At 47.4% G+C, this 22,666-nt stretch overlaps 1 pseudogene; it reads left to right on the forward strand.

The window, feature by feature from the left end:
• Positions 1-14,453: 14,453 nt before the first annotated feature.
• Positions 14,454-18,270, forward strand: LOC112403949 (nicotinamide N-methyltransferase-like; annotated as a pseudogene).
• The last annotated feature ends 4,396 nt before the right edge of the window (positions 18,271-22,666 follow it).

The raw sequence follows: 22,666 nt of genomic DNA on the forward strand, positions 1-22,666 counted from the left end.
CTGCCCTCTGCCCCAGTCCTCAGAGCTGGGCAGCCTCCTCCAGGACCGGACTTGCCAAGAGGGCGCTCTGCTGGGGTCAGAGGAGGGGCCAGGCTGCTGAGGGAGGGGCTGCATCCCTCTTGGATGCGTCTCCAGGGACTTAGGTGGGACCCGCCCAGGCCCACACAGAGGCGCAATGTCCCTTCCTGGCCGAGGCTCCTGGGGTCCTGGCGGGCACTGGGGCCACACGTATCAGCCTAACAGCTCTCCTCCCAGCTGCTCTGAGGAGCCCCCCTCCCACCAGAGGTGGGAGAGCCAAGGGGCAGAGCCAGCAGAGACTTGCTAAAGACTCCAGCAAGTTGCAGCAGGTGAGCAGACAGAGATGTCCAGCTGAGTCCAAGGCCACAGCCTTCTCCGTCCAGCTCAACACTGCCAGGGCTCACCACCCGGCTGCCCCAGAGCCCCTCACCCCCCGCCCCCACCAGGAAGGGGAGAGAACAGAAAGGTACTGACCCCAGGTGCTCTCCCTCCCTCTGTCCACCCTCTGCTTTGCGGCAGCCAGAGGGATTTCCCAGAAATGCAAATAGCAACATGTCACTCCTTTGATTAAAGTCCCTCATTACTCTTCAGATGGAATTCAGACTCCTGAACAAGGCTTACAAGACCCTCCATGATAAAAACCCCTGCCCACCATCCCAGCCTCATCTCAGGATCACCACCCCCGCAGTGTCCTCAGCCACCCCCCACCCTGTGCTCCTGGCCGCAGATGGTTTCCGGAAGACACCAAGCTCGCCCCCCGTGGGCCTTTGCGTGTGCTGTTTCCTCTTCTAGGAACTGCATCACCGCCACACACTCACCTCCCTCTGGTCTCAGCTTCTCATTATTCAGGTCTCAGCGCAAACCCTAGTCTCTCAGGAAAGCTTCTCCTGGTCTCCCTGAGGCGGAATTCGGTGCCCCTCTGGTCCTATTGTCCTAGGGCACTGTGGTCACCCACTTTCTTAACTGTCACCATTAACCCAACATTAAGTTCCCTGAGAGCAGGAACTGTATGCTGTGTATCTTCATATTCCCAGAGCCTAGCGCTGTCTGGCACACAGTCGGTACCCGATAAATCTCTGTTGAGTAAACAGATGGGAGAAAGACGGGGAGGAGGGAAGGAGAGGCAGTTAGCATCAGGGGTTGAGGTCAGAGTTGCCAGGGACGGTGGAACTGGGTAAGTAGGTGCACATCACCTGCCACCCTGGCACCTCCACGCATGCATGTCACTGGCTGTGTACAGACCTCAGCAGAGGCGGCCCTGCTTCCCCTCACACGTGCCCATGTCAGTTCATAGAGACGCCTGAACTGTGATTGTCACGTGCAAAGGGAGGAGCAGCCAGCCCAGGATAGCGGCGCATCTCAGGCAGCTCCCTGCCTGCGCATCGCTCTGTGTGTATGGGAGTGTGTGTGTGTGTGTGTGTGTGTGTGTGTGCACGTGTACATGCGTGTGTAGACAGCTGGTCGCTGGCCATGATGAGGGCCATCCCCCAGCTCTCTCTGTGGCTCTGGACCCTGCCATCCCCACCCCCAGCCCTTGCCCCCTCGTGGGCTGACAGGAGAGTGGGCTCCTCTCTGGGCTATGTTTTCTGCTCTCCCGGGGGCGTCTCAGTGAAAGTGAACTCACTCATTTAAACCTGACTCTGCAGCCCTGCAGCCCCCTGCAGCGCTAATTACCCTGTAGTTCTAAACTGATTGCTGTACACTAAGCTTAAGCCCTCCTTTACTTATTTACTGACTACATTAATAGCAAAGCTGCTGCTCACCACTGTACCGGCTGGCTGCACCCGACGTTCTTCTGCCTCGCCCCAGGGGGCGGGTGCAGAGATGCAGCCTGGCACCCAGCCCCCAAGTCTGTCCTCTCATGGAGCCCCTGGGGCTGGACAACAATGGGAAAGTCCTGGCCTTCGCCCTGCATACTCCCTGACCCAAGGGAGAGGCTCCTTCTTTGGCTCTGATTCTTCAATAGGGCAGGAACACTTGACACCCCTCCACACACCCCCAGAGGGATCTGCTATTTGGGGGACTCTTGGAAGCCTCCCTTCTGTCTTCATAGCTCCTGTGAGGTGCTGAGCACAGGCCACATTTTGCAGATGGGTAAACTGAGGCTGTGACTCCAAGCAGTCGGTGGTGAAGGTGGGGCTTGAAGCCAAGACTTCTCATTCCATCAGCTCTGTTCTTTCCTCTCCGCCAGGCCGCCTGTCCAGAAGATGTCCTCCCCTGGGTGTCCCAACTCAACCAGGTTTGAAAATTTCTGTTCAGTTGTATGTTCTCACAGCTTCCACTCCTTGTAATGGGGCGGGAAGTCCTGTGTTGAATCAAAGCCTCTACCTCCTGGCTTTTTCTGCCTCGTTCACATTCCTGCCCAGAATTTGCTGGAAACTTGGGCATGAGAGCCTTTCCTCCACTCTCAGTAGCCTTTCCCAGGACAGACCTAAGTTCAACCTCGGCCACAGGCCCACCCCCTCCACCACTCACACGTGGGCAGGTCTGGAGAGCGGGGCCAGCTGCAGGCTTCTGCAGGGTAGTGTCACCATGCTGCCTGGCACTGTCTGCTTCTCTGAGTGCCCTCAAGTCCCACGAGGCAGAGCTGGGGCCTGGCCTTGGGGCCTGGCAGCATTTTGAAGCCCAGATGGGCCCCATCAGGGTGCAGCATATGGACCCGTGGAATCAAGGATCCAGCTCTGCTCTGATTGACAGCGTGATGGCTGCTGTGCTGGGCACCCCCTAAGGAACAGGGGCAGCTGAGTTTCTGGCTGAAAGAACCTGACGTCGAGAGTCAAGAGAACCTGAGTCTGAGGCCAGTCTGCCATTCACTGTGTGACCTTGACTGTAACTCAAAACTGCTCTGGGGCTTCCTGGTGGCGCAGTGGTTGAGAGTCCGCCTGCCGATGCAGGGGACACGGGTTCGTGCCCCGGTCCGGGAAGATCCCACATGCCGCGGAGCAGCTGGGCCCGTGGGCCATGGCCGCTGAGCCTGCGCGTCTAGAGCCTGTGCTCCGCAAGGGGAGAGGCCACAATAGTGAGAGGCCTGCGTACCGCAAAAAAAAAAAGAAAATAAAAACTGCTCTGAGGTCCTTTTTCCTCAGCTGTAAAATGGGGTACAGTAATGCCTGCCCTGTCTACCTTCAGGACATTGTCAGCTGAAGCAGGCATGCGAAACAGCTTTCTAAACGCCACAGTGCTATAAAAATGAAAGTAATAAATTGGTGGGGTAGGAGGACAGGCTCAGGGCTGGCCTGAAATGGGGGGCCGGTGGCCTAGACATTCATTTCCGGGGCTGGAGGGGGTCCTCATAACCAGGACCCAGGAGCCTCTGCTGGCATCACTGGGACTCTGTCACCACCTAGTGGACACTAGCTGCAGGTGCCTCTACTGCTCTGGCAGGTCTGGAAGGGCGCTGGGAAAGCACATCCCCTTGGAAGGGACTTTGGTTCCTTTGGGGTCCCTGCTATACCAGGTCAGGCTGCGTAAGGGGAAAATGTGGTCCGTATTTACGCCAGAAAAGAACCACCTTAAATTACTTGCACTTTCCAGAAGTTCTCCTGAGTCGATGTTTCTATCCTGACCCTTTTTCTCCCAGCTGTGCCCCTACTGACCAGCTGGTCTTGTCAAATCCTGCTCTTCCCATCCCCAAAGTCTGGATGGGAAGATGCTGCCAGCCAGCCCAAACCCCAGGGATCCACGGGGCCTCGTCTTACACTGAGGGAAGATCAGCCTCTGGGAAATCCAGCTCCTCAAAAGCTTTGCTACTGGGAGAGAGGCAGGCAGGCCAAGGGAGGGGTGCACAGGCGCTCAGGCGGCCCCAGCTCCACCACTGAGGGCCTGAGAGGTGACAGCAGGAGGTGGGGGCAATGGGGCCAACTCTTACTTCCTGAGAACCTTCAGAGAGCCTAGGAAAGCCATAACGGAGGGCTGCTAAAGTCAGGTCCTGTCTCTAACTAGAACTTCACAGGTGAGCCCATGACTGTGCCCAAACCCTCCACAGAATTCTCCAGGAGGCAGTGGACTCTCCCATGCCTTGGTCATTTGGGTCTACAAATGATTTGATTGGAAGTGGTCTTAGGCTGGGTCATTTTGTCTGTCTCCATGCCTCTTGGCACCTCTGGCCATCTCAAAGGGATTCAACTGAATGGTTTGGAAGACCCTTCCCAACGCTAAACTTCTAAGATTCTATGACCCTTGCCAACTGGAAAGATCCTCAGAGCAAAGGATACCTCTGGCTCCGTGTCACCTGTTAGCACTTGTTTAAGAAGCAGCATTTCACTTGAGTTTCTCCCTCCACCTGGATCAGTGTGAGGGCCAGCTTAGAGTGAGATTCTAGTGACACTAGGTGGTGAGAAGGGGGAAATGCATGCGTGATGGTTGTTCTGATGGGCAGAGAAAGGAAAAGGCTTTTGCTAATAAATCCCCATCTGGGAAGGGAGGAAGCCACAAAGTGGTGGGAGTAGGGGTAGGGGTGGGGATTGGACCATGCAAGTTTAATTTGATTGATATCCACCTTATTCTCAGAAATCTCTTGCCATTTAGGCTTCTTCCTTAACGCTGGTTATCCCAAACCCTGGCACTTGACCTTTCCCTTAATTCCCCGGAGCACAGCTGAGACCAGCCTGGAACATTTAAATTAGATTTCTCTGAAGTCTCAAGGACAACGAAAGAAAATAAGCACCAAGAACAGCACAACATTAGCCCAGATCTCTGCCTGCCTGCCTGCCTTCTTGCCTTCATGAGACCAGGCCGTCTTTAATCCCTACGACCAAGAAGCCCAATAAAGTGAGACCCAGAGTGACGCATCTAGTGGATTCTCTGTCCATCCTCCTATCGAAGGTCAACTGCTCCTCCTGCCCTCTGGGTCTCATCCTTCCTATCTTTCCAAACTCTTTGCTTCCATACTTTTCTCTCTTCGGCATCCATTTCTCCTTTTCAACCAAATTATTCCCGTCAGCTTTACAAATACCTGCCATTTTAACAAACTTTCCCTGACCCAACATCCCTCTTTAGTTAACACCCAAATCCTCCTACTTTGAACAGCAAAATTCTACAGACAGCTGTCTATACACATTGTCTTCTTTCATTTTTCTTACAACCTTTTCTGATCTGGGTTTTATCTCTTTTACTCCATTGAAATTGTCCTGTCAAGGTCATCAGCGGCTCCATCTTCCAAAATATTGATACCATGGCTACTTTGCTGTCTTCACTTTGCTTGATCTCTCAGAATTTCTAGATCCCTGGCTCCTTTTGGAAACGCTTACTCTACTGGTTTTACCTCCTACCCTAAGAGCTGCTACTTCTCGGTCTCATTGGCTGGCTCCTTCATCTTCCTCTACTGAACTTTGGGTATTATATTAGACTATCTCCGAATGCTTCCCTGATCCTCTGACCTTAACTATATACTTCCCCCTGTGGTGTCTACTTCTGTCGCTTTTATACGTGCTAATGACTCCCGAATTTTTCTCTCTCGTCTTGAGTTTTCCACTGAATTCCAGACTCAGCTGCTTAGCTGACACATATATTTTAATGTATTTTTAATGTATTTTAATGTCGAGCAGGCGTCTCAAAGGTACCATGCCTTTTTCAGAAGCCCTGTCCACACATCTCCATGCCCGTCTCTTCTATTGGGTATGCAGGATAATGCTAGCTGCTATAACAAACAGATCCAAAGTACACAATGCCTCAAATATAATAGAAGTTTATTTCTCACTCCTTCAGCTATCCAAGGTAGATGTTTTTGGTTGACAGGTGGCTCTTCTCTACATCCTGTGGTTCTGCCATCCCTGGAGGCCCTGTCATCATCTTCATCTCCCAGAAGAAGGGGAGACAGAGTTTGAAGGGGACGTGCCTGCTTTTTAAAAATCTTGGCCCAGTAATGATATGTATCTTTCCTGCTTTCGTTCCCTTGGATTGTACTCTATCACATGGCCACATCTAACTGCAAGGGGGACAGGAAAATGTCTTCCAGCTACGTTCAGAGGAAGGAGAGGTTGAGTGTTGGTGAAGAACTAGCGATTTCTGCCACAGTCTGTCCTTCTGGTCACCAAATATCTGTTTCTACTCTTCTTCCCACACTTGGAACACACTCACTCCCAAAGAGAAGTAACCCCAAATTCCATCCTGTCATTGGATCTGTTTCAAAATTTGTGGGTCTCTGGGTGATGCGCAGTCCTCACCATCAGCTCTTTGAACGAAAAGCAAGTTACCTGTATCCCACCCCCATCCACGGTATACAGCTAACATAAATGACAACAGTCCATGCTGGGCAGCGTGGAAACATTTAGTAAAACCACTTTCTGCGGTAATCAGTTTTCTGCCCTTTCTTGGTATGAATTAAGGCTAGATTTCTCTTGCAGTTAGGTGTGGCCAGGTGACTCATTTCTAACAATCATGTGAGCAGGGGTCATTTGTATTATTGTTGGGAAGAGGTTTGTAAACGGCAGGATCCCCTGCATCAGTTTGCTAAGGCTATCATGACAAGTTGCCACAACTTGAGGGCTTCAACCAGCAGAAACTTGTTTTCTCACAGGTGTAGAAGCCAGAAATCCAAAACCAAAGCATCAGTCGGGTCACATTCCCTCTGAAGACTCTAGGGGAGGATTTTTTTCTTGTCTCTTTTAGCTCCTGGGGCTCCTGGCATTCCCTGGCTGTGGCAGCATCCCTGCCTCTGTGTTTCCCTGGCCTTCTTCCCTGTGTGTCTGTGTGTGTTGTTTCTGTCTCTTTTAAGGACATTCTCATTGGATTTCGGGTCCTCCCTAATCCACTATGAGCTCATCTCAATCCTTACCTTAACCACATCTGCAAAGACCCCATTTCCAAGTAAGGTCATATGCTGAGGTTACAGTGGACATGAATTTGGGGAAGACACCATACAATCCACTACAGTCTCCTTTACAATAAAAATCGCCTTTTGCCATGGGAAGAATGGCACAGGGATGGTGGAGCCCTTGTACACAGATACTCATGAAGACCCCCTGCCCTGGCAATGGGGAAAGTTCCGAATCTCCGGTCTGGGAGGAACCCCCTTGTCTGTTTTTCTCTGAAACCCCTGGCTCCAGCCTCTTGGAAATCATTTCTTGACTGTTATGTGTCCTGACCCATCTGAAGTGGGTTCTGGGAGGTGGGCCTCCCTCAGGACAGCACAGCTTTCACCACCAGCCTGATTCCTACTTGTACAAGTTCAGGGGCTGAGTGTGATTTTAAGCTCCAACCTTCCAAGGCCTTTACTGGAACAGGTTCATGGGATGTTTGGGCAATTCAATTTCTTAAAAAACAACCTTTAGATCTATTTGCTTCCAATCCATTCCTCATGCTGGTTACCACATCCAAAATTCTTTCCTACACGTAGTTGTCAAAACTGCTTTTATCATTGGTAGCATTATTAGTGATTTTTCTTCTTCCTCAAATCCAAGCCTCCTTGTCAATTTCTTAGTGGCTACCTTGGGGCCAGCTGAAAGGGCTGGCTTGGGTGGAATCATACACTCTTAATTTGATGTTTGCCACGGAAGTGAATCCCTTTGTAAGAGAATTTTTAATAATGAGCCTTTATTTCTTGAAGACTTTTCCCGTCTTATTTCCTGTAATTATTCAATACATAGGGCATAGAAACAGTCAACTTACCTACATCTAAAGAAAACAAAAACAGAAACACACAAATGTCTGGACACACCCTATTTTCTTTTATTTCCTCTTGGAAACTTGTCATTTTTTTCCTGAACTCATCTCAATAATATCTTGCTACAAGTGCTGGAGTATAACCAACATACACTACCATTCTGGTCCTTTTCCCAAAGTTTCTCTTAGAGCTATAGGCTCAGTATATATTTGGTCTAATTTTGGTACATGACTCTTTTTGAATTATGGTTTTCTCATGCTAAATGCCCAGTAGTGGTCTGTCTTTCAAGTTATCACAAGCAAGACTTTTCCTAATTGTATTATTCCTGCCTACCATGGGACTACATCTTTCTAGCCAGCCATACCTCTCTCCTTGCTGGCCACTCTCTACTTCCCTGACCCATCTTCTCTCACTTTCCTTTACCAGTGTATCCAGACTCACTGCCTTCTATCTCTTCCCAGACAGAACAGGTTTTTGCATATGCTGTTCCCTCTGCCTAAATCTTGGCCTGGCTGCCTCCCTCACCTATAATTCAGGTCTTGGCTCAAATACTCCCTCTTAGTGGGGTCTTTCCAGACTGTCCCATTTCAGTTTGTTTCTTCATAGCATTTACCACCGTCTGATATTATCTTCTTTACTTGTTTACTTATCATGGTCCAGACCCCACTCCCCTTGCACATGGGCTATGTGAGGACCAGGATCCTGTTGGCCGTGTTTGCCACTGCATCGTTAGTGTTAAGAACTGTGCTTGCCACACAACTGTTAGGACAACAAATGCCAATATTAATACACTACTCCGTGCCAGACACTGTTTTAGCTCTTTATTGAAAACTTTTTAATGACAAATTTTAAAGATACACAGACGTGGAATAAGATGATGGCCCTCGTAAGGCCCATCACCCAGATTCAACATTATCAAGATGTGGCCACACTTGCTTCTTCTTTCTTTCCTTCTTTCTCCTTCTTTCACTTCTCTTTCCTTTTCTTTGTTTCTGTTGAAGTATTCTACAGAAAATCTCAGGCATCATTTCCCTTCTCTGCCCCACTACATCCTTCAGTGTATACCTTTTTAAAAAATGGATTTTCTTGATAACTAACAAGGTCCTACTCTATGGCACAGAGAACTATATTCAATATCCTGTCATAAACCATAGTGGAAGGCAATATGAAAAAGAATATGTATATATATGCATGACTGAATCACTTTGCTGTATACCAGACAGCAAACATTGTGAATCAACTATGTTTCAGTTTAAAAAAAAAAAGAAATTTTCTTATGTAACTTCAATGCCATTTGTATGCCTTAAAAAATTAGAAGTGATTTCTTGGTATCATCACTCAGTCCATATTCATATTTCCCTGATTGCCTCAAAAATAACTTTTAAATGTTGAGGTGTTTGAATTAAGAGCCAAACTAGGTCCAAACATTGCATCAGTTTGTTATTTCTCTTAAATCTCCTTCCCACCTGCCCTGCTGCTGACCTGTTGAAGAAAGGGGTGATTATTATTAACTTTTCAGTTATGAGATGATGAGGGCCCAAAATGGGGCTGGATGATGAGGACGAAAATGAAGAAATGTTCCAAAGAGACTTTGTGGAGTAAGGTCATCTGGTCGACCCTACTTTAGGTCCATAGAGTGGTGATGCCACTGCCTGCTCAGAAGCACTCAGGAACTATGAGAATAACAATTGCCTTGCTCCCTCTTACAGGGTCCCTGGTGTGACGGCTGAAAGGAACCCTCAGATCAGCTAATTGTAGCTCGTGTTTTAGTCCGACAGACCATCTGTACAATTCTCCCACTTCTTCACAAAATTCCCTCTTTATCTTGCAGCCTCTGAAGCTTGTCAATCACTGTACTTGCTGTGGTTCCCACACCAGCTGTGCACCAAAACTCATGGAGTTTGTTCTGCTCATTTAAAAATACACTCAAATATCTGGTTACCTATCCCAGACCTTCCGAATGAGAAGCTGTAGGTGTGGTACTTGGGAATATGTATTTTCAAACCACTTTCTGGATGACCGTGATGCTAATTTCAACAGCTAGATCATCTCAGAGCCTGTTTCCTTTGATAGCTTTTATTTTTATGGGTAATATTTTCCTGCTTTTTGGCCTATGTAGTGACTTTTTGGTTGTAGGCTCGATATTGTGGGTGATCTATCTGAAGGAGTCTGGATTATGCTATTTTCCTTTAAAAAGTGTTGTGTTTTGTTTTGGCGGGTAATTAACTTATCAGAGGCTCTCCTTGCGCCGTCAAGACTTGGTTTTAGGCTTTGTTAGGGTGAGTCTAAAGGAGCCTTTATATTAGGGCATAATCCTTCTCCCCAAAGCAGAACCTTCTAGTGTCTCAGCTGAATACTGAGACAGTACATCCTGTAACAAGAAGATCTCTCCACTCTGGCTTGAACACTGACTTACAGCATCATGTGATCTCTAGTACTTCCATTCTGCCCTCAACTCCATAGCAGCCAGTTTCTTACAAAGTCTCACCCTGTGCGTGTGCAGCCTGTTTGTTGACCAAAAACTGACAGGGAACCCTTGTTATGGGTTAAATTGTGTTCCCCCAAAAGATACGTTGACGTCTGAACCCCTAACAATTCATAATGTGACCTTTATTTGGAAATAGGGTCTTCATAAAGGTAATTGAGTTAAAATGAGGTCATCAGAGTGAGGTCATCTATCTAATCCAATAGAAGTGGTGTCCTTTATAAAAAAAGACATTGGACACAGAGACATATGCACAAAGAGAAAGCCATGTGAAGATGAAGGGAGAGATCAAGGTGATACATCTTCAAGCCAATGAATGTCAATGATTGACAGCAAACCACCGGACACAAGTGGGGAGGCGTGGAACACATTCTCCCTCACAGCTCTCAGAAGAAACCAACCCCACTGACACCTTGATTTCAGACTTCCAGCCTCCAGAATTATGAGAATAAATTTTTGTTGTTTAAGCCACCCAGTTAGTGGTACTTTGTTATGACAGCCCTAGCAAATGAATACATGCCCACACAGACTTCTGGAGCCCCCTCTATATGACTTCCTCCTCCCTGGCAGCCAGCCCCACAAGTTCCATTTGCTCTAATAGCAGCTCTAAACTCCGATCTTCGCTTTCTCAGCTCAGCAGGACTGTTGGACTCTTCCTGGTCTCCAGCTTCTTGTGCTCACTTTACATGTTTTCCTTCTCTGAGGGATTGCAGCTGTGTACTATCTATTGTCCAAAGCCTTAAAATGGTTGTGTTCTTTTGTCTAGTTTTGTAGCTGTTTATGGTGAAAGGCAACTCCAGTATTTGTTACTGGCCAGAAGTGAAATTTCTTTTCTTTTCTTTTAATATTTATTTATTTATTTGGTTGCACCAGGTCTTAATTGTGGCAGGAGGACTCCTTAGTTGCGGTTCCAGGTCTCCTTTAGTTGCGGCTCACTGACTCCTTAGTTGCAGCATGTGGGCTTCTTAGTTGCGGCTTGCCAGCTCCTTAGTTGCGGCACAGGGGCTCCTTAGTTGTGGCATGAGAACTCTTTGTTGCGGCATGCGTGTGGGATCTAGTTCCCTGACCAGGGATCGAACCTGGGCCCCCCTGCATTGGGAGCATGGAGTCTTATCCACTGCACCGCCAGGGAAGTCCCCAGAAGTGAAATTTCTGTTCTAAGTTCTTCGAATCAACTCATTTAATCTTCTCAACAACTCCATGAGGTAAGTTACTGTCTTCATGAGTTCCAGATTAAAAAAACAGAGGCAAAAAAGAAAAGAAAGATTAAATAACTTGTCCAAGGATATGTCTTATAAATGGTGGAGCTAGATTTTGAATCTAGACAGTTTAGCTGCACAGTCTATGCTCTTAAACATTAACCTATTATCTGACATAATAGGTGTTCAATGAATGCATTTTCAATAAATGAATATAAGGCTGTTTCTTCTAACTTTTACCATTTAGCCTTCTGTTCCACCTGCTTAGGAAAACTCCAACATTAAATCAACCCACTATCTGCACTTCTCCTGCACCCAGACTTTTAAGCACTCTGGAGAAAACCACCTTCTGGGAAGAATGAACTCCTATCCAGTTATCCAGGCCTTTGAAAATACCTAATAATTCTGTATGTCTCTAGTCTTTGCCCTCCATTTGCTGTTGTTTCTCACCTCAAATTTCAAATATCTGTACCTCCACACTTGTTCTTTTTAGAAAAAATACAATTTCCAGCCATGAACTCTTAGTTTCTTGCTTATTCCTATCAGTCTGACTTGTATTGGCACCCATCCTTGCCTTTCCTCTACTGTCAAAATATTTAGCATTTCTATTTCTATCTAAGGCTCATCCGCTTTTAGCTGCTGCCCACCGTCTTTCTTCCCTTTCACAGCCAAGCTTTGGAAGTGTTGTTTAAATCCTGTCTGCATTTCTTCATCTCCCTTTCACTGAGCTCAATCTGGCTTCTGTACTTATCACTTCATTCATTTATTAATGTTAGCTTTTATTTTTATCAATTTCATCCTTTTGCTTTCTTTAAATGTATTGATTCTTTTCTAAAATTAATTTATTTTATTTTTATTTATTTACTTTTGGCTGTGTTGGGTCTTTGTTGCAGCACGCGGGCTTCTCATTGCACTGGCTTCTCTTGTTGCGGAGCACGGGCTCTAGGCACACGCGGGCTTCAGTAGCTGTGGCTGGTGGGCTCTAGAGCGCAGACTCAGTAGTTGTGGTGCACGGGCTTAGTTGCTCCGCGGCATGTGGGATCTTCCCGGACCAGGGCTTGAACCCGTGTTCCCTGCATTGGCAGGCGGATTCTTAACTGCTGTGCCACCAGGGAAGCCCCATATTGATTCTTTCTTAATTCCTTAGTTTAAATGCTTAATTCATTATGTGTTCTATCTATCAATATAAATATTTAAGATCATGAAGCTTCCTCTGCTTTATCTGTGTCTTATAGATTCTTATCTGCAGAATTCCTTTCTATATAGTTTTTTTTTCTTTTTTCTTTTTTTCTACAGAGTTTAAAAGTTTTGTTTGGGTTTTCTCATTAATCCAAAAGTGTTTATCAGAAAATTTAAGAGTTTTCTGTATGGTAAAGCCTCTTGTTTTCTGGTTTTGTAATTAGTATCTATTTTATGGCATTTTGAACAGAGTACATTATTTTATATTATTTCTACTTTGGGGAAACTTCTCTGTGGTTTTATATACAGTCAATTTTTGAATATCCCATGGAAAACTTAAAAACAAAGATTTACCTTCTGTTTTCAGATTACAGAGTTCAACATATTAAAAAAAAAACCAAATTTGTATTATTAATTATATTTTTATTTCTCCTCCGTCCTTATTTATTTAGGAAACCGTGAACATAGGAAACCGTGCCCATTCCGTGAGTACGGGCTAGAAAGTGTTGAGACTTGTCCCTATTCTCAGCATGGTGCAGGAGAAGGAGCGATGTGATGGTTTCACAGCCCAGAGCACCCCGAGGAGCAGAAGAGTGATTTCCCCTGCTCCTGAGTGGGGAATGGAAATGGGGCAGAGAGAGAGTTACAGGCGTGGAGGATGAGAAATGGGGATGTTGCAACCTTTGTTAATCAGTGATCTGAGACCAGATTATGCAGCGTAATCTCAGTGGGTGCCGGGAGCACGGACAAAGAATAAGTGCCAGGCCCTGTGCCTGGCACCAAGTAAGTTCCCCACCCCCACCCCTGGTGAAGGAAGGCTCTACGTGATTGAGATATAATGTCTACCACCCATTTCCATGGGACTTGAAGAAGAAATTCAGTTCAGTCATAGAACAGTTTTGCACACTCATCCCACAACGTCTGTAGCTCCAGCTGAGATCTCTCTATGAGTTCCAGACTTCTATCCAGGTTATATTAGATTTTTCTGTTTCAAGTTGAGCACGCTCCAAATGAAACCCATCTCCTCACGTCTTCTCACCCTTCTCACTCCTCAACTAACACCCATTCTTCTTCTTCTCTTCCCTGTTTTACTAAATATTATCAACATTCGTTCAGTTGTCTAGGACAGAAACCAGGGTGTTGTGTTGGGGGGGTGTAGCTCAGAAAATGCTAGAAATTAAAAGCCAACTAAGGCATCTCTATCCTATTATCACTCATCTATACTGGGGCTTCACTGGCAATTTAGCTTAAAAATTAGGCATGCTTTTTAAATGGTTTGAAAAATCACTGTAGAAGAGGATGCAGTAAATGGAGCAAAAGAGACTAGAAACCCTTCGTACAAGCCAAAGCCACTGAAAAGCCTGGGGGCTGGGGTAGGGAATTGGAGAGGTGAGTGTGACAGAGGTGAGTGGCCAAAGGGAGGCAGGTTCAGGAAAAGACCTTCGTTGGCTGTCTTGGTCTTCATCCCAGTGTGTGTTCTGCGGGGATGGGGAAGGAGGAAGCCTGAGCCTCATCAAGAAGGGCCTAAGGGGACTTCCCTGGCGGCGCAGTGGATAAGAATCTGCCTGCCAATGCAGGGGACACGGGTTCGAGCCCTGGTCCGGGAAGATCCCACATGCCGCGGAGCAACTAAGCCCGTGCGCCACAACTACTGAGCCTGTGCTCTAGAGCCCACGAGCCACAACTACTGAGCCCACATGCCACAACTACTAAAGCCCACGTGCCTAGAGCCCGTGCTCTGCAACAAGAGAAGCCACCGCAATGAGAAGCCCGCTCAATGCAACGAAAAGCAGCCCCTGCTCGCTGCAACTAGAGAAAGCCCGCGCGCAGCAACAAAGACCCAATGCAGCCATAAATAAATAAATACATAAATAAATAAATAAATTTATGGGAAAAAACAACAAAAAAAGAAGGGCCCAGGGAATCAGATTGCCTGCTGCTCCTTCCTGGACAAAGCTGACTGCTCTCCATGGCTCTTCAGGAATCCAAGGAGCCTGATGTCTATCAGGAGAATTTTGAACCCATGTCCTACCTGGACTACTTCAAGATGAACCAGGATCCCCTGGGGGATGAAGTCCTCCATTTCCTGCTAAAGCACTACAATATCACTTTTAAACCAGGTGCAGGTCTCCTTCACCTCTGAGGGGAGAGATGGGAGAGTGTGGGAGGAGGGGTGGCCATGCAAATTTTAAATCAGATGCTGGTCTTCTTCAATCGTAGGGCAGGCTTAGGGTGGGTCTGGGGAGGGGTGGCCGGAGCATGGGCAGCAACTTGGGACCTTCAGAGTGTGTGGAACTCCCCTACGGGAAGACTCTAGATACACCAGGTGTGTGTATGGTGCATGGTGGGATGCCCTCAAAGTTGGTGGGGTCAGATTCCCTCCTCCAATAAAGTCTAAGAGCTGTGGTCTCTGGTGGTCCTGAGTGGGCCTGTCTTCTCCCTATCACTGGCTAAAGAAACTACAACGGCATCAGAAAGTGTAGAAAACCTTGCTCCAAATTCAGCATCACCACTCTTCTGCCTGCTTACCATGGTAGCCCATGTAAACGGGTGCTAGGCCAGCTGGACCACTAAAATCAAATAATGGGTATCTTTTCATCATTCACATGAGAATAAAACATAACCTGATAGCCAGAATTTTCCCAATTAAAATTTTCTGCCATCAAATTTTCTTAGCCTTCGATGCCTGCTTCAATTTATTTGCTACTGTACCCTACGAATACAACAACAAACAGACAAACAAAATGTAGCAGCAGAACCCAGGAGCAAGTGAGCAGGCTAAGGGTAGCAGTCGGCCAGGACCCCTGGGTCCAGCTCATTTTCTCTCCTCTCAGCCTTGTTGTTTATCCTGGAAGCCTCTTGCCAGGGTCCAAATGCTACTGATATTTTGTGTCAACACAATCTCTCGTGGCTGAAGGGAAGCAAGACAGGAAGGGGAGACCAAGGGCTCTGTAAGCAGGCCCCGAATTCTCCTTTTCGTCCCCATACTGCCAAGCAAGTCTCTGGAATACAGGTGGTACTCAATAAATGCTTGCTGATTGATCTTTGGAATGTTACAGACGGTCTCAGTGGGGCCATAGGGCACCTCAACAAAGAGTGCTTGGAATAGGGAAACCAGTATACTCAGGAATGTGATTAGATTTCTTCTCTGGACACTTCTTTACAGTGGTAAATGGGCAGGTGAAATGTCAAAGCTGGTTCTCTAACACCCAGCCACCAAACTCCCCTGCTTCTAACACTAACCCTACCAAGACTCTCCACGCTCAGTGAGCTGGGGCAGTCAGTGCAGGCAAAGTTCCCAGTCCTGGAGTTTACATTCCCAGATGGTTGACTCCCTGTAGCCTCTCCCAATGGGACAAGGAAAGTGGAGCCTTTTGGGAAATGTGGACTCAGAGCCCTGTCTTGATACTGATGATTCAGAACATTCTTGTTCTAAAACAGGTGGGCTGGAAGGAAAACTCCTGGTTGATCTCAGCTCTGGGCCCACCATCTACCAGCTCCTCTCTGCCTGCGAGTCTTTCAAAGAGATCATTGCCATCAGCTACCCAGACAGAACTGCCAACAGCTGGAGAAGTGGCTAAAGAAGATGCCAGGGGCATTTGACTGTTCTCGGTGGTGAAATATGTGTGTGAGCTTGAGGGGAACAGGTAAGAGGGTTATTGTTTGTTTTTGAGTCTCCATGATACCAGGAGCTTCACTTAGCTCCCGAATCAAGAATTTTCCATGGGGCTCATGTAGAAATGACAAGGCAGATGGAGACAAAGAAGGAAGGAAAGAAATCAGTGGGGCCCCAAGAAGAAAGGAGGAAGAGTGAGATATGAATACTATAAAGACCAAAAGAGGGGACTTCCCTGGTGGCACAGTGGTTCAGAGTCAGCCTGCCGATGCAGGGGACACGGGTTCGTGCCCCGGTCCGGGAAGATCCCACATGCTGCGGAGCGGCTGGGCCCGTGAGCCATGCCTTCTGAGCCTGCGCGTCCGGAGCCTGTGCTCCGCAACGGGAGAGGCCACAACAGTGAGAGGCCCACGTACCGCAAAAAAAAAAAAAAAAAAGAAAGAGCTGGCTAGAGACAAACCTGGTGTGGAAGAAACATCACCAAGGTCCACATGGAATGCCAAGGTCTGAGCCCAAGCAAATGGAGAACCCGCTGGGCTGCCTCCGTTCTGATTGGCTGGTGCCCCTGTTGTTCCAGTTACAAGCTCCAGGGGGCTCTAAACTTGTGGAATCTTTTCGTGGATCTCAGGAGATAGGGGTTAGAATTTAGACAATCTTGCACTGCAAGTGGAACAGAATTTACTTACCTTGTGTATTTTCATTGAATTTCAGGGCATCAGGAAGGTCCACCATAGCCCTTCCACTCCCCAAATCTCACCCTCCCTAGTTAGGTAAGATAGTTGAGGTTGTACGTTAGATTCTTATTCCTTTTGCTTAGGACTATAGCTTATTTTTTTTTTTTTTAAAAAAGCTTCTGTGTGAGATTTTGTCTGTATAGCTTTGCTTTCAACATTTGTCCAAGGGTTCTGTCCATAAGCTTTTTTTTTTTTTTTTTTTTTTGCTTTTTTTAAAATTGAGGTATGGTTAATTTACAACGTTGTGTTAGTTTCAAGTGTAGAGCAAGGTGATTCAGTTATACATATACATATATATATATTCTTTTTCAGATCTTTTCCATTACAGGTTATTACAAGATATTGAGTATAGTTCCCTGGGCTATAAGTAGGTCCTTGTTGTTTACCTATTTTATATATAGTAATGTGTATATATTAGGACTATGACTTTTTAAAAAATACGGAGCTGGAAACAGCAAGCCTTTAAGCACTAGTCCTTATTCACACAACAATACGAATGCAGCCCGCATCCTGAGAACAGGTATAGGTAAGAAGGAAATGTATGAGGTGGTGAGGAGGTTGAGTGGAGTGGCCAGGGGACAAAGGGACGGAAAGGTAATGGAGAGACTTGGGCCCCCAACCAAGTGCCCCAAGCTCACTTAGTAGTTTTGCTCAGCTGATTCCAGGCCGACTTTCCGTTTCTGGAGGCACTCGTCTGGGTCGCGTTAAACACAGACTAGTAGAAAGAGAATGGGCTACCTGCCAGGGGTTCATTGCCGACAGAGGGCCTGCAGGTAGACAGAGGGCTGACCGCGGGGTCGGCAGGTCCTGGGCTTGACTTTGTCCACAGCTGATTCAGGACCAGGTCTCTCTCTGGGACTCAGTTTCTTCATCTGTAAAACCGGCAACCTGCTATTCTGGGAGCCTGTGCGCCAAGCAGAGAACGGCTGGGAGTGATGTGCGCGGTCTACGCGATAAGCATGACCCACTGGCCCCTCTTTCCTTTTCCCTCCACTCCAGAGAAAGGGGGGCCTAGAAGGAGGAGCGCGTAAGGAGAGCCATCCGCCAGGTACTCAAGTGTGACATCCTGAAACAACAGCCCTTGGAACCTGCGGTCCTGCCCCTGGCCGACTGCCTCATTTCCTCCCTGTGCCTCGAGGCTGCCTGCCCCACCCTGCAGGCCTGCCTGGACGCACACCCTGCGTCACCTCAGGACCCTGCCCCGGCCCAGGGGCCATCTGATGCTGAGCGGGGACTTTGAGGCCAGCTTCTTCATGGTGGGGGTCAAGAGGTTCTCCGCACTGCCCCTGGACGAGAAATTCCTGTGGGAGGCCCTGCAGGAGACCGGCTTCATCATTGAGAAGCTGGAGGAGTTTCCGCAGGCCACTGAGACCTACTTGGATGACTGCTCCGACGACACAAGGTTCTTCTTCCTGGTGGCCCGGAGAAGGGACTGAGGCGGCGACTTGGAGGAATGGGCAGCAAGCAGGTCAGGGCTCCAGCCATCACTCTGCGACCTCATTCGCGTTCCTCTCCATTTAGTCAGCTTTACTTAGAACCCTTACCAGCAAATGATTGCCAGGTAAATAGGGATGCTTATCTCAAACAGAAAGGTTTATAATATGCTTCACTAATGGCCCAGGGTTGGGAAAAAGAATTGGACCAGAGAAATAAAGCTGTGCCTCCTTCGTGCTGAGGGCTCTTCAGGGTTGCGTGGAATGAAGGGGAAGAATCCCTTCCCGTTCCCCTATTTTAGGCAATTCAGACTACACAACTTCTGAGCTCACTCCCCACCTGCATCCTCATCCCTGCTAATACTGCAGCCCCTCCCCATGAAATGGAAAGCACACGCATGGATTTTGACACTTGGCTCTCTGGCTTACTTGCTCCTGTGACTTTAGGTGGGCACCTGGTATCTCAGAGCCTCAGTTTTCCTATCTGTGAAATGGAAATCATCACACCCTTCCCCAGGGTTATTGTGACACCCCAAAGATATAACATGAATGCACTTGGTACATAACCACGTGAGCAACTTCATGTGTTTTTTAAGTTTGGCTGACCTTATAGATGCATATCATAAGCAGTGCTAAAAAGAGCAAGAGAAGTTGTTTTCCTTCTTTGTCCAGTGAAACCCTCCTAACCCAGTTTGGGGCAGGGATGGGACACTTGGAAAAGACTTTTTGAAAGAAGTAGCAAAGAAATCAGTGAGATCTAAAGGGTGACCAAGAGTAAGTCAGGTGAAGGAATCGGAGGTGAAAGACAGGAACTTCTAGTACAGGTACTGAGAACCAGAGGGGAGATAACATACTGTGTTTGGTGAACTTCAAGAAAAATTGAAGACATTTGGGTACCAAGATTGTGGCCCTATCCCTCTAGGGCACTGCTGATACACCAGGCACCTGGCATGGTAGAACAGGCCAGCGCTTCAAGGGAACAGAGGAGTGTCAAATCAGTGACCGTGGGTGGCGTTGGAGGTGGGCACGCAAGCAATTTAGTCATTCAACAAATATTTGTTGAGTGTCTGCGTCAAGCTGGACCCTGTGAGGAGTGTCAGAACCTTTGCCCAGGGTTGGTCTTCACACTAAACATGGTTGCAACATCTAAGCCCTTGATCACATTCTATACCGTGTGTGCATCTGGGTATATTCTTGTGTGTGTATGTGGGCATGTGCACACGTATGTGTGTGTGTGTTTATGCTGAGGATGGTAGTAGAGATGCGTCAGTTCTATCCCTGGTGCCACCACATGAGTTATAAGTGAGGCTGCCTCCCAAAGGCTGAGGTCAGATCAAGATTAGCTACCAGGACTTGCTTGCAGTAGATGGACCCTGAGGCTGAGCGCTAACACTCCATCCCAAGAGAGCTCCCAGTATACACTGGCATGTGCGCCAGAAAGCTGGGCTGGGCTGGGAAAGCATAAGGCAAGGTGGGAGGGCATATATGGAGGGTGCCCAGGGCGGGAGCTCTTGGCGCGATTGAGGTGCCCAGTCTCTGCCTTCCTGCAGGAAGTGTGGACATGCACCTGGGGAAGTTTCTTCTGGGGTCCTAGTGTTAGTTACATGAGTTTTCACATTGGGAGCTATTGGCTTCTTGACATGACATTCAAGTGTGTGCTTTATGGGCTGCCTGTGAGCGGGCATTTGAGTGTTTACCTTCATGGGAGATGAGAGATATCAATGTGTGTGAGCCGTGGCTGGTGACCGGAGAAGGTTTACAATTTGCTGAGATAACGGGCAGCACATTTCTGTTAAGTTCTACAGTGAGGCAGAATTAGCTCGGGAGAGGGACGATGATGGGAAGCACAGAAGAGGCAGGGATTAGTTCCTGCTCAGGGACTGAGGAAGGTTTCATGGAGGAAGTGGCAGCTAAGACGCGTTTTAAAGGAGGATGAAGGTTGGAAAAGCATTCCCCCTGGAGGAAACAATACTGTTACAAAACATGGCCTTGGGAAGATGCTGAGTCAATGATGTGATGTTTCCGTTGCCTAGAGTGTGGGCTCCCTATGCGAGAGCAGAGGGAGGCGAGGGCAGGAGGGCAGCTTGGGGCATTGGGCTCCGTGAGCCTCTCCAGTGGTCATCAGAGTTCGTCAATAAATATTTATTTAGCATCTGCCAGGCACTGAGAACGCAAGAACAAATATGATACAATTCTTGCCCTTGCTGGGCTCACAGACAGTTATGACAGCCGTTAGAGGAAGTGAGGGAACACAGAAGGAATTGCCTAATTTGGGAGAGGTCAGGGAGGCTTCACAAAGAGGTAATGTTTAAAGTGAGCCTTGAACTAACTGTAAATACCAGGTTGCCAGGCAGACAGTGAGGTGGCGGTGGGATGGGGTGATGACGGCATCTCAGGAGGAGGAAGCAGCTTGGCCCAGATGGGAGCCGTGGGTGGACATCGGGCACGTGTGGGGAACTTCGGTCGGGAAACACGTGCCAAGTGGCTGCTCCCTGCGGGGCCAGTTCTGTATTCTGGGGATGCAGTGGATAAGTCCAGCAAGGCCCTGCCCTCATTCCACTTGGGAGGGGCAGGGAAGGCAGGCAATAATAAAGGAGACCAAAACAAGAGTGTGAGAAGCCCCAAGAAGGAAACAACCAGGGCGATGCTGTGGAGAGTAATAGGCAGAGGGGGTGGGAGGAGATGCCTGGGCTGAGCAGACCTAACTGGGGCCCCGCACAGCCAATGGTGTGAGAGCAGGAGCTCCTGGGGAAGGGTGCCAAGCCCAGCAGCCCCCCTTCTTTATGACAGAGCTCCCCAAAACTAGTGCGGAGAAGGCCTCTGGAAGCAAAACCAACAGGCAGACAGAAGCTGCCAGGCTGCCTGTTGGGTATCTTGTCTGCAGCCCCCCACAGAGAAACCCCTTTCCTTCTTCTTTCTTTCCTTCTTTCTTTCTTTCTTCTTTCTTTCTTTTTCTTTCTTTCTTTCTCTCTCTTTCTTTCTTCTTTCTTTCTCTTTCTTTCTTTCCTTCTTTCTTTCCTTCCTTCTTTCTTTTTCTTTCTTTCTTTCTTTCTTTCTTTCTCTTTCTTTCTTTCTTTCCTTCTTTCTTCCTTTCTTTCTTTCTTTCTTTCTTTATTAAAAGATAAATCAAACATCTTTATTTAGTGTTTAGGCATTCAGTTGGTTTTATTTTATTTTTATTTATTTATTTATTTTTTAAAGGTCTTTTAAAAATATTTATTTATTTATTTAGGCTGTGTTGGGTCTTTGTTTCTGTGTGAGGGCTTTCTCTAGTTGCGGCGAGGGGGGGCCACTCTTCATCGCGGTGCGCGGGCCTTTCACTATCGCGGCGTCTCTTGTTGCGGAGCACAGGCTCCAGACGCGCAGGCTCAGTAGCTGTGGCTCACGGGCCTAGTTGCTCCATGGCATGTGGGATCTTACCAGACCAGGGCTCGAACCTGTGTCCCCTGCATTGACAGGCAGATTCTCAACCACTGCGCCACCAGGGAAACCCGGTTTTATTTTTTTTTCCCTAGTACAAACAATGTTTCAAGGAATTATTCTCCATTCTATTCCCCCACATATAGATGCTTTAATATTACTAGGTAGATTTCTAAAAAATTGCTTTTGAGTCAAGAGAAAATTTAAAAATTAATCTATGTTTCCATACTACCCATAATATTTTATATTTTTGGCCGCGTGTTATGCAGGATCTTAGCTCCCCTGACCAAGGATCAAACCCGTGCCCCCTGAAGTGGAAGCACAGAGTCCTAACCAGTGGACCACCAGGGAATTCCCACTACCCATAAAATTTAAAGCAATTTGTTGCTCCACTGCTAATTTCGTTGTATAGATATAAAACTTTGTACAATCTGTTCCTTGCAGAGTATTGCCCAAGGCAGTGATTCACTACATTTGAGGACATCGATTTCTGTGTCATTTAAGGACATCGATTTCTGTGTCATTGGTATCAAGCAGAGGGATGCCATTACAACGGATGTTGTAGGACAGTCTTTGTTTAATTTCCAGGGATTGAGGACCTATAGGAGCTCTTTGGCACATTTTCAGAGAGTTTCTAAACATCATGAAATGATGTTTATGATTGTGAAATAAAGTTCATATTTTATGGCAAGACAAGAAAAGTTTAAATGCAAAAAATTCTCCTCTGCACTTTGGCCTCCCCTCTCCCCCCACTGTGCATTGTGTATCTTCATTACCCATCCACCAACCCTCCCCCATCAGCAGAAATAGCTGCTCAGCCATAAAGAGCAACATTCTCCCAGCACCAACAAGACAACTCAAATGATAACATTCCTTCTTGATCTCGTAAGGGGTCACATGACCTACCACGATGACCCTTAGATCTGGATTATGTAAACTCAGTAATACTTCACTTGTTGGACAGCCCTCTGTCTCAAAA

The sequence above is a fragment of the Neophocaena asiaeorientalis genome, unplaced genomic scaffold (genome assembly GCF_003031525.2).
Source record: "Neophocaena asiaeorientalis asiaeorientalis breed wild unplaced genomic scaffold, Neophocaena_asiaeorientalis_V1.1 scaffold479, whole genome shotgun sequence".
In the NCBI taxonomy this organism is placed as follows: Eukaryota; Metazoa; Chordata; class Mammalia; order Artiodactyla; family Phocoenidae; genus Neophocaena; species Neophocaena asiaeorientalis.